The following is a 12667-nucleotide window of genomic DNA, read 5'->3' as shown; positions in this document are numbered from 1 at the left end:
CGAAACTGAGAGTTACATTGTTAAACAAATCAGAAATGAATGACGTGAATCAATCATGTTTCTTCCTCCCCACTTCCGTTTGCATTCCTTCCCTCCCTCGTCCTCTCTTTCTGGCTCCCTTTCTAGATAACTCTCCTTTGTATCTCGCTTTCTCGCATCTCATCTTGGTACGTAACCCCCCTGCTGTCATCCACTGCAGCTTTTCCCTCCCCTCTGCTCTCCTCGTTTTTATCATTCTCTCGCTGTCGTCCTCCCTTCCCTCCTCCCATCAGTCCCTCCTAGCCTTCATCTTGCTCATAGGGGGGCCAGGAGCCATGTTTCTACCTAATGATGCATTGCAGAGTGGAGAGAAAAATTTGACAGTTAACAACCTCCTCTCGCTCTTTCTAAGGCGTACACACACGCACACACACACACACACACACACACACACACACACACACACACACACACACACACACACATGTTGTATATAGATACACTGGAGTAACACTCAGCCTGGTAATGCAGCATGGTGAGCCGCCAACGTTGGCCGCTGCATGTCATTTCTCAAATCGACAAGCTTTTTTTTTGTGTCATATGAAACGAATAGGCCTCGAAGGGCCTTGACAGTGTGAACATACGGTCACAAACAAGGATACACATAAATACATTTACAAACCATGAGTACAGTTTCATATATGTACATATAAGCTGCCAGGATAGAGGATGTTGGGCGCTCATACTGAATAGATAAAGCTTTCTGCTTTACAGGAATCCTTAATAGTATAATCCAGATTCACCAATTTGCTTCAATGCAGACATAAGATAAAACCTGCAGAAAGATTAGTTGAAGTTGTATTTTTAATCTTAATTATTAGGGATTTGAAGCTCTGGAAGGTAAACCCAGATAAATTCATCCACCTCTTTAATTTTAAAGTGGAGATTATCTACCTTTTGAAAAGCTACATGCACATTAATGTGGAGACATTATGGGTTCTGTGGTGGTCGGCTTTCGCACAAAATCAAACCAATATTTGTTATTAGTACAATCAGTGTAACTTGGATTTATTTAATGATACAGATCTAGTCTGAATATCCTGTGGTCCGTGTAAACTTTGCCCCGAGGCAAAGATATAAATCTTTACTCGTTGTGCATATTGTTGTTTGAAGACTTTGTTCTACATCCTTGATCAAAATTAAAATGTAATCGCCAAGTACACTAAAGAGTACACTTCATAAAATGTATACACTGTACCAAGACAAGACAAGATAATAACACATAATACAAAGGGACAGTGAAAGACAATAAGAGGAATGTGGTGAATAGGTGGGAATGACTCTAAATGCATATATTGCTTTCATTCATGCTACAACTTGAAATCCCATTTTTGACTCACATGAATGGCCACATCCAAAACAAATGTTTCAACCAGACACCAAGCTACAGCAAATATCTTTTAGCTTTTTGTGTCGATGATGATGGGACTGTCATCGGGTGAATGCAATTTAAAATCTTGATTTTTTTCTTTATTTCCTTGGAGACATGACAGTAAGCGATTCACTGCCTAGTTTGCCACCTGTGTTGACTCGTGGATTTGATTCATAAATCCTCTGAGAGATATTGAGCCCACAAAGACTTTCCCCCATATCCTGCCTAGAGCGAGCAATATAAGAGTTGATCTGATATGAATCTCTGCATCCAACACATTCACACGGTGAAAATCACACCGTGAAAATCTGGTTACCGGTCTCTAATTTCTTTTATGTCTCCACAAAACTACTATTATATTTATTCACTTCCGTGGGTACATTTGTTTCTTCACAAGACCAACTTGCAGGTGCAGAAGTGATCAAAGGGGAATTTCTTTTTTTTATCAGAAAAGCAAATTGAAGAGAAATCTGAGAGATAACGAATGTTTGTTTTTTTGCTATTGTGTATTTATTTGGTTTAGAGACGGTATGGAGGATGAAGAGCACATGCCAGCAGTGGTTGCAATGTTTCACTCTTTGATTAACTCAAACATGCAAATTAACTGATTTTCAGACTAATTATACATTTATATGCAGGACTTCTATGCATATATGTGCATGTATTTATGCGTAAATACTATTTTCGCATTTGTGAATCGACCCCCCCCACCCCCCCTTCTCTTTCTAATGAGATGACATGGCTACAGTGTTCGTCTTCCACTCAGTGACAGCCTCTCTGCTGCCAATTAGTGGTGCAGTTGCCAGCTCTCTGTTTGCCTTCAGAGATTACATCTGCTTGTGTACACAACCCACAAATGAGAAGACCAGAGATGTAGTCAACAAATGTACCATACAGAGAGGTGTGACTCTGTGTGTGTGAATATGTTTGGGTGTATACTATGTTACTGATACTTAGAGAGAGCAATGCATTCCTTGTGAGTGTGCTCTGTTTTTTTTTCATCTAACCGCTGCTTTGCATTGTTAATATGTCTTTTTCTGAATGTGTGTGTAGAGGTGAAGGCTTTTTTCTGTGGTTCTGTGCCGTTTTCCGTGTGTTCATCTGAGCGCGGTCGTTTGTTAACCTCCGATTTTGAGTGTAGTCTCTGATCCACCTCGATCATAGTGTTTACATCAAAAGAGGAGCAAATGCGAGAAAAAGAAGTCCTAAAAAACAGGAATTACTGCGTACCTCGAGGTATACGCAGTGCACACTTTGCCCACACCGTGATCATACTTGTTAAAGCAGTTTAGCACTCCTGAGAAGGACACGTTGTAATACAACACGTCTCCGCGTAGAGATGGGACAACATGTAAGTTGATACTTTCAGCACAAGGTGTGTTAAAGACATTTTAACACCAACAAATTATCCTGCTTACAGCCAGGTCTAGCAAGAAGTGATCCTGGTTTATCATATTTATTGATCTCTTACCTTTTTTATTAATATCTTACCATATTTTCCCTTTTCTCACACACACACACACACACACACACACACACACACACACACACACACACACACACACACACACACTCACACACACACACACAATGTGTTAGTTACTTTTGGTCTTACAGGGGATGATCAGTTGGGGTGCTACATCTTCAGAGATGACCAAGATGAAACTAAAATACTCAAGTGGTGCCCACTGCCCAGACACAGCATCACACTCACTGTGTCAAATACAGAATTCACTGCTTTCTTACAGGTGTGCATTCCTTGCAGTACCAGGATCAGCACCATGGACAGCGATTCTGAGCTTTACAGGAAAGCAGGGGGCATTATTGTAAATAATTTGGTATGGAAATTATTTTTAAGGGTTCTATAGCAGTGATATATTTAGCAGGGTTTCATGGCTTACCTGACAACAAGATAAATGACTAATTCAATAATATTAAAGTATTTTCTGCACTTGGTACTTGGTGCATTCGGACACTGGCATGCTCACACACACTTGCCAGCTGTCCACAACTGTGTGGAGAGGTAGCACACTGAGTACACCTCTGCAGAGAACTTACTCATTGTCAGCAGCTGCTATTAAGCAGCATTATGGCTGCATCTATTTACATGAACAATGATTTACATGCATGTAAACATTACATTTTCTTCCAAATCCTGAGTAAGCTCATGTCCTCATTGATAAAAAAAATAATCGAATCTTATTACTTAACTGTGATACCCAGAATTATTGTGGTTATGTCTTTTGAATTATTTAATCGTCTTAGTAATGAATTAGTTCATTGTTATGACAAATTCATCAAGCCTTTTCTTACAGAGATTGCAGCATCATCTTCAAAAGTAGGAGTCAAACAGTATCGTTTCTCCCGCCCACAACCTACTCAGGGTATCTCAAGGCCCCAAACACGCCCGTCACTGCCTGCTATTAAGCTCATCCGAGTAGTTTAAAAGCAACAATAAATCTCCTGATGTATTTAATTTGTTTGATTTAGAGACGAGGGGCAGCAGCAGATTTATGGGAGCCTTCTCCCGTGGTGGCAAATGGCAGTTTGCTCAGCGCTGCGTCCCGGCAGAAAAATAACGCCTCTCAGAGCGGTGAATCATCAAAGCTTACCATTCACTGAAAACAAGCGGTTAATCTGATTCCCCATTCAGTTTTATAAAACTCTCAAATTTCATGGTAGAACTCATACTGTGATTGTGCCAGGGAGACACTGTGAGGTTCAAATTGAATAGGTTACTCGTATAGTGTATTTCATTCAGTACATAAGCACTATTAGAACATGAATGACAATGGTTGACATTCCATTGCCTTCAGACAGACACTTTTATAAAATATACATGAGGCTAATAGTCCACACAATTGCCTTGTTCTCAATAATAAATAGAGCATGTAAGCTAATTACTGTACGACACTGTTGCAGTACGTTTATCACATATTTTAGAACAGCTTTGAATGCACTTAAATCAAGTCGTTATTCTTTAATGTTCTGTTTAAGATGTAGCTGAAACAAAAATAGCAAAAGCCAAGACAATATGAAATGGCTCCCTGGCATCGTCGGCGTTACAAAGGTAATGAGATGACCGGTCAAATGGAGCCCCGGGAGGATTAAAGCTTGATAGAAGTGACATTTTTGTCAACACACAAGCGAGCGCTCCTCACAAGGCCGCTATCTTCCAAATGAAAAGGAGCACTTGACATTTCACGATGACGATCACAAGCACTTGCAGTTACCTACACGTGAAGTGGAGAGGGGGAGGAGGAAGCGGTGAGGGTTCAGCAATGTATGAAGAATAATTTTACCAGTTTACTGCAATTACTGACTGGATCTCTCACTCTAACTCTCACACACACACACACAAGTTAGTATACGCTTTTAACCCCGCAACATGCTGTAGGTTTCATTGTGTCTGTGTCGATTCACTTCGCATTAAATGGGCCACACACCTCTGATTTGTAGGAAATGAGAATGCTTTATTTTAACGCTGTGAATGAACTCCAAAGAAAGGAGCTGGCAGAGACGCTTGTTAAGCCCTTTGCCCATCATAGAAAACTCTGCCGAAGGGCCTGTCTGCGATTTGATCATTGTCATGCCTGTCGCTCTGGTTTAGGCTAAGGGAATTACCTACTGTATCTGTCGTACGCACAGTCACGCATACTCAAACGCTGATGTGTACCTGCACACACACACACGCGCTGTACTCATGTCCGCATGTGCAAAACGTACTGTATATACTTTCAATTGCACAGACAAACAGACAATTTAGCCAGACTGAGGAAAACACACACACACACATAGGCAGCATGCTATCTTACAGTACACATGGGATTACACAGACATAAACCCACATGGATTTGCAGCCTCTATCAACGGTTCAGTAGCCAGCGACCTGCTTCCCTTTCTCTCCTTTTCAACGCGAACAAAACTACAGTGGGTGTAGCGTTGACGCACTGTTCCAGCGGTGGCGCTTGCACTCGTCCACTGTGTGTTTGTGTGTGGATGTGTGTGCGCTTACTCTTCATCGCTACCATTTTAAGAGGACAGTGTAAAAGGACACGTGTCCCACATGTCCCTTTGTTCCCTTTATGTGCTGATAAAAGGCTCGTCATTGACTGTAGGTACCCCCTGTACCTTGTTTCTCTTTTTCATTTTCTTCAAATCTATGAAATGACAAAGAGGTCAACTGCTGTCTTTTGTACAAGTTAATGTATAAGCCTTCAAGCTTATTGGCTGTAGCTGCATTCATGTATGCGACGTTGCCTGTCAGCACAACCCTGTCTCCTACAGAATAATGTTCCCATTCAATTAAACTCTCAAGTACGTTTCTAGGGGTACGTATTTTCTCATTTAAAATGACTATGAAATTGAAACAAAAACACAGTAAAAGTTACATTTTGGCAACAAAAATACTACATGGTTATGTTTAGGCAAGAAAAGTAATTTGTTCACACTGGGACACCAACAGGGTCCTGGGTGAAAGCTTTGTGTTTTTTAACCCATCCACCCCACCGACGCCCTCCCTGTGCGGACTCACTCGAGACTTATTTGTGATACGTCAAGAGCCAACATAATCCACGACTAAATACATTTCCCTTGAAATGTAACTCACAATGTGGTGTTGTTGTATGGGAATGCAATTTTCAGGAAACAAGGCTGATCAGCAGGCATTTATATACTACTTTGTCTTGACGACTTAGACTTTGCTCAGAGTTAAACTCAACACTTTGTTGCTTTTATAATTTCAGCTGGACATCGGCTCCCCTTCCTTTAAACCAATTGTATGTGTGTCGTTTGAGCAGGCCCTCGTGTATGTGTCTGCATATGTCGGCCCGGATCTGTGCAAGGGTTTGCGTGTGCTTGCACGGGCTAATCTATCAAAACAAGTGTTTGTGATTGCCAGCGGATGGATGACCTTTGGTGCCTCTCTGGAGTCCCCTGTCACATCATGTGGCCGAGATAGAGGACAGGAGGGGAAAGAGCTGACAAAGAATGCAGGGAAGACACTTGCTGGGTGAATAATTTGATGTGTTTTTTTTTTTTTAAATCCGTTTGTTCATGGAAAGGTTTTGCTGAGCACGCTTGCTTTTTTTTTCAGCATCACCCCTACTTCATATTCATGCACTTGCACTGAGTCTCACCTGGCAGCTGGCCCAAAACAGCCACAATCTAATGCTATACTTTATATCACTGAGCTGCTTCACTGGAGGCAATAGAGAGCGAGTGCCCTGCTCAAGGGCACACTGCCAGTAAGTGTTGAGAGAAGGCACAGTGTTTACACATTCACTTTGCTTGCCCAGAATTTCCCAGCTGGTCTGAGAAATTCAAAATTGCAGCCTGCTGGTTACAAGCCATTTCCCTTATCTTAAGGCCACCACACCTCTAGATGAGTGAATAAATGGTGTCTCTTCAATGTCAAAATGTAATATATCTATTTTACGTTGTAAAATACTTTGAGTACATACTTATAATTAGTAGTATGTTATTATTTCTATAACTCAAAAATGTTCCAAATAACATGTTCTGCAGCCTGCAACACAATTCTCATATTGAAACGCTTACATAAAAGCTGGACATCAAATTAACAAGCATTCCTGGGTATTTATTTAAAATGCATGCCAAAATGTGCAGTACATGAGCTCAACGAGATGTCAATTGAAGCCAGATGTTGTGTCTGCCAATATCCACAACACTGCAGATTCATCAGCGAATTTGGAAAACACTTAACCATTCGTACATCGCTACATTGTCAGACAAGGAGATGCTGCCAACCGGACAAGTTTATATCGAGCTTGTATACACCTGCACCCACCCAAACACACACACACATACACACACACACACACACACACACACTCTCACACACACACACACACACACATACACAGGCCACACAGGCCACACAGAGCTGCAATGGCATTTAGGCAGTGACATTTTCCAAGTGACATTTTGTCTGTGCCCGAACCCATACTCACTGAGTGTGAACCCAATCATGCTGTCTTCTACGCTGTCATGGAGCCAACAGCCAACACTTGCACGCGCATGGGACCTTGCACGCATGTGCATGAGAACACTCACAGACACAGACACAGGCGCATACACACACTCTCACTCACTCACACGGTGGCTTATCGAATGTTTTAGACCTAGTTAGGCCAGATTAAAAGATCGTGAAGTGATTTGATACGCTTTCTAAACCGGTCTAAGAATTAAAACTGACAACCTCTGGGCTATATTCTAGATTCCCAGCCTCCACGCTGTCTTGACGTTAATCCTTGTCAACTATCCTTTCTGTTGTCCACATGTAAAGTACAATCATTTAAAAACTGTGCATTTATATGACTTTTGCGTTATACCCTTACATATTAATTCAATTTACATTAAAATCTAGATATATAACGGAGTTAAACTAATTGGACATTATCTTATTTTAAACCAAGACCCTTATTTATAGATCTGGATTTTGTCGCTGCAAACCTCATTAAATAACTTTGGTCGAATGAGTTCCGAGTTGGTTGAAAATTGACTACGAGCTAAAACCAACTGATGGATTCATCCCAGGATTTACACAGTAATTAAATAAGGAAAGAAAACTTGGATTGGATGATATTAGATCAACTAGTACATTTATCACTTCATTAATTAGACTTTAGTATCTGTGGGAATTAACAATTGCATTCATTTTCAAATATGGCCTCGATCAAGTAGTTTGCAAAGTAAAGTTTGTAAATCAATGCAGCGTTCACATTTCCTGATTAAGCTATAATTCTAAAACCTCATAAGAGGATGCTGTCTCCTTAGTGTTACAGGGATAGCAGTTGTGTGGTCATTATAATACAGCAGGATCCAGGGCCAGACTTTTTATAGTCTTTTTCTGGCTTGAACTGGGGAAAGAAGATACTGACAGTTAAAAAAGAAAGAAAAAAAAACACAAACAAAACTGATCTCTTAAAAACATTGATCTTTTTCCTCAAGTTGCACACACAGTACATCAGGCTGTCAGATAGTGATAGTCCAACTAATGAAAAAACAAACAAACATGGAGCACGTTTTGTGCTTCTCACACTGGTGACATTTATTCCGTCTAAGAATAAATGTGGTCTCAATATACAGTATGTCACGGAAATGAAAGGAGCGGTTTCTTCATTTTTTTTTAATCAATGTATTATTACCACACCATCAATCTGACACCAAGGCTCCTTAGTAGAGATGGTTCTGTTGGTAGCAGCCAAGGAAAGCTATAGAACCCAACTTCTCTGTAAATATATATATATATATATATATATATATATATATATAAAGATATTATTTAATATTACATACCGTACCACCAGAGCATTATTGAACTGGCCATTTACAAGAGAGAAAAGGGAAATACAAAGGATGAGAGTATTTACAATGGGAACAGTATAGTGAATTGCCTTATATAATTCACGCTAATTAGACAATTCATCACAAGTTAAATACAGTAGAACTTTCTCACAGTATTCAGAGACATTAGTTTGCACTCCGCTTGTAAAAACTAAATTTGTTACTCTTGACAGTTAATCATGAAGGAGTTAATCACTGTAGCACTTCACCGACATTCAATCAAACACGCACCAATGAACACACAAAGGCGTCCAAGAGCTCGGCGAAATAGGCTTAACCAAATGACATGAACAAAGGCTGCTACTAAGGCGATTTTTCAGGGGACTGCCAATTAGATTGCGCTCCTACAGAGTTTTGACAATGACCATTTCTATCCGTGTTTGCAAAACAGCATGACAGCATAGGACCAGACTTTTAAAAAGGCCAGAGAACAACAGGTGCACTCAAGTTAAGACAATGCAACAAAAAAAAAGATTTAATGTTGCAGTGTGAAACAGTCTTTGAAGGTCAGCAAAGAGGTGCCAATGTTTTGCACATGTGCATTCATGGACCAGTGTTCAAAGGGATTTACTTGCAGACATATAATATAATATTCATAACCATGTGTTCATTCGTGTATAATCACATGAAACTAAGAATCTTTGTGTTTTTGCTGACTTAGAACGAGCCCTTCATATGTAGGGAGCGGGTCCTCTTCACGGAGTCCGCCATGTTGCACCGCCATGTTTCTACAGTGAACCAGAACAGACAAACCCAACACTGACCCTGAGAGAGCCTTTTTACGTTACCTGAAGGCCACTGTAGTTCTCCAACATTCAGAGGTGAGCAGAGGTGTATTCAATTGGATGCAATCTACAGCCTCACCACTAGTGACATCATATGCTCATCAAACAGGGGGCGCTTTGGAATGGAAGAATGGGTCATCTTTTAATCACAAGGTTGGCGGCTCAATCCTCGGCTCTTCCTGTCCGCATGCCGAAGTGTAAACACTGAACCCCAATTATGTAATGAAAAAAGTCAAAGGTACATTCATATTTTCGAACATTGCCAAAACATGGCTGTACTCGGCAAGATTGTTTATCAGAGAAAAAAATACAATCACAAAAATACAATTTTGGCATCTGTATAAAAAATAATATACTTTTTTGCCTATCATTCCGTCCCCAAACTTTGCCTCATTTTGAGTGCTCCCTCTCGTTCTGTTCTAGTCTTATGTAACTCTGGCAGACCAAAGCTATGCTATGGCCATAATTAGCACAGAGAGAGCGGTGTTGTATCTCTGTGTGTGTGTTTCTGCATGTATGCGTTAACCAGGCTGACATCCCCTTCTGTTTAAAATCCCCCAAAAAACTATTTTCTCTGCTCAGGGATTTCTATTTACAGCACACGGGCCCAAACTCACAAACACAAAGAAAAAGAGACAGACGTCCTGGAACGAGGAGGAGAGATTGCGAAAGAGTGACAAGCGTGAGGGAGAGAGCGAAATTGGAGACTAAGAGTGAGATGATTTCATTTTGCCCACTGAGCCCTTAAATAATTTAACGAGGAGAGATCTGTCAGAGTAGTGCTGTGTTTGTGTGTTGAATATTTATAATGCATATAAAACTGTTATGGCCCAGCTGTTGGCAGTCATACATCTCAGGTCTGTGCAGTTTTTTAAAGGAGCATTAGAATCCCAAATCCAAACAGATACAGCTGATTCTTCTGGCTGTCACTAGTGGTACACAAGTGGTTTAGAGGTTTCATCTATAAAAAATAAGCCATTAGCCTGGACCCAGCCTCGTGAACGCCTTATTTTCAACTGTTTAGTGATGGGGGCTCTTTGATTTGCCCGTCTTTGAAGCTGTTTTCCTGAGTTCCTCTTTTGGGTGGACCAGAGATATTTTCATCCTGGGCTCATATTTATCAAACAACTCAGAAGCGGGACTTGGACTCACACTGAAAGTTTGAGTAGAACTAAAAATACTCCAAACTCAGAGCAAAACTTGCAAGGTGGTTATGAAGTTGTCTACACCACTTTGAGCAAAGGTTACAAGTTCTCCTTTGAGAGTGAATGAATCACCATTTTACAACACTTTAATACCTTGAAATTAGATTAATAGTGATGTCCTATTTTTCTTATTACTCATACGTTAGATGTAACCCATTTAAAACATGATTTGAACTCAGAAACAATGAAATAAATATTCAAAAATACCGTATGTTACTGATGGAAAGGTAGAGGCTGAAACAATTTCTTTTGCCAAAACTTCCTGTCAGCTGCCTTCTTAGAAAAACCAGACAACCAGACATTTAAATGAGCATCCGTTATGAAAGAAGGATAGTCATCCATCCCCGACAAAAGATCTCTTTACATAGCTCCATGTACAGTCAAATGTGTTCTTCTAAGGCTGTTTTTCTAACAACCCCCGCAATTCAATTAGGCCAAAATCTGGCCCAAAACGGACTTGACAGGGATTTACTCTATGATTTGGGCCAAGTCAGTATTTGTGTACATCATCCACTCCGTGCTCCGCAAAGAGAAACCAGAGAACCCAGACCTTAACAGCACACAAAGCCCAAAGCCACTGTATTGACTACAAAACTACTTCAGAGGTGTCTAAAGAGTATGTGTTTTAGCTGTGACTTTGAAAAGCACTTTTCTTCTTTGTATTACTGCCATTTCTACACTCTTACTTGGGTAATGTCGCTTTATCCATAAAGTAATACTTGCCAGTGGAGCAGCTTTAGTGTACCTGCCTTTATATCAGTCTTGCCTTACTTATTGTCTTTGTGAGACATTTTCTCTCGTTGCCGATGAAGTTCACTGTGAAAATGACAGTAAAGTGTAGAAATGACTCCACTATATCTCTTCATTGCAAATAGTTGTTTGCTGCTATATTGATGATCTGAATCCCGTATAGAGAACCTTGAATGTCAGATTTAATGAATTGCTACGAGTAAGAACACTAACATGAGTTATTTTGAAGTGAACTGATAAATGACGTGTTTGTTATTTAGGTATGAATACTTTATGGTTCGGCTGTTTTGAAACATTCTGACAAATCATTAGGGCAAATAGAGTTAAATATGTATTTGCAGTATAAGTAAACAACACTATTGCAGCCTAAACAGTTTAACTGGCTGCTCTCAGTTCCTCAGCCTCCTCTTTTTCTGTTTACTTTGGACCAAGTTCAACATTACTGGAAATATCCCACAGAATTCAACTTTAATCTTTTCTTATTTGGGTTATTTCACACCCTCATCTGTGAGTTATCCGACCAGGATAAATGAGACCCTGAGAGCAGTGTCTTAATGCATTCTTGGTTTGGGCTTGCCTGTAGTTGTTCTAGGATAGTTTCATGTTGTGAGGTCAATGACAAAATTGCATTCATTTTCCAAATAATGGGCTCTTTTATTGTTATTATTATCGTAATTGGTATTGATGGTAGTTGTAGTCGTGTGTGCGTGTGTTTGTGTGTGTTTGTGTTGTTTATGCACCATCTTCCCTTACTGTTATCATCAGTAGGACTGATGTGCATTACTGCCATACCCACAATCACACCAAAGAACACCCCTCAGGTATTACTGCTAATGTAAATTCAATTTCATTAGAAGGTCGCTTGTACAGAAAAGGCCAGTCGTCACAGCAATAGGACGGACTAGTATCCCTGGTGTACAACAATAATGAGTCATGTGTTATTGAAAACGATATGTGTTAATGAGCTAGGTTGACGCAGACTGAAGCCAGAACGAGCTGTGTCATATTTCTTTGTCTAGTACCACCATTTGCCAGATGGCTAGAGCACCTGTGTACACACCTACACACAGATGCACACGCATGAACGGTGATGCACAACCATTGCAGGCGCACTGCACGCAAACACACATACACATGTTCCTGTTCTT

At 40.3% G+C, this 12667-nt stretch overlaps 1 protein-coding gene across 2 annotated transcripts in view; it reads left to right on the top strand.

The window, feature by feature from the left end:
• Positions 1-12667, top strand: part of ctnnd2a (catenin (cadherin-associated protein), delta 2a) — a 191463-nt gene that overhangs the window by 24695 nt on the left and 154101 nt on the right. The gene's annotated exons all lie outside the window — the stretch shown is intronic.

The sequence above is a fragment of the Anarhichas minor genome, unplaced genomic scaffold (genome assembly GCF_050575085.1).
Source record: "Anarhichas minor isolate MPS153535 unplaced genomic scaffold, ASM5057508v1 ptg000074l, whole genome shotgun sequence".
In the NCBI taxonomy this organism is placed as follows: Eukaryota; Metazoa; Chordata; class Actinopteri; order Perciformes; family Anarhichadidae; genus Anarhichas; species Anarhichas minor.
The sequence above is the reverse complement of the archived record's forward strand: the minus strand, read 5'-3'. Positions and strand labels throughout refer to the sequence as shown.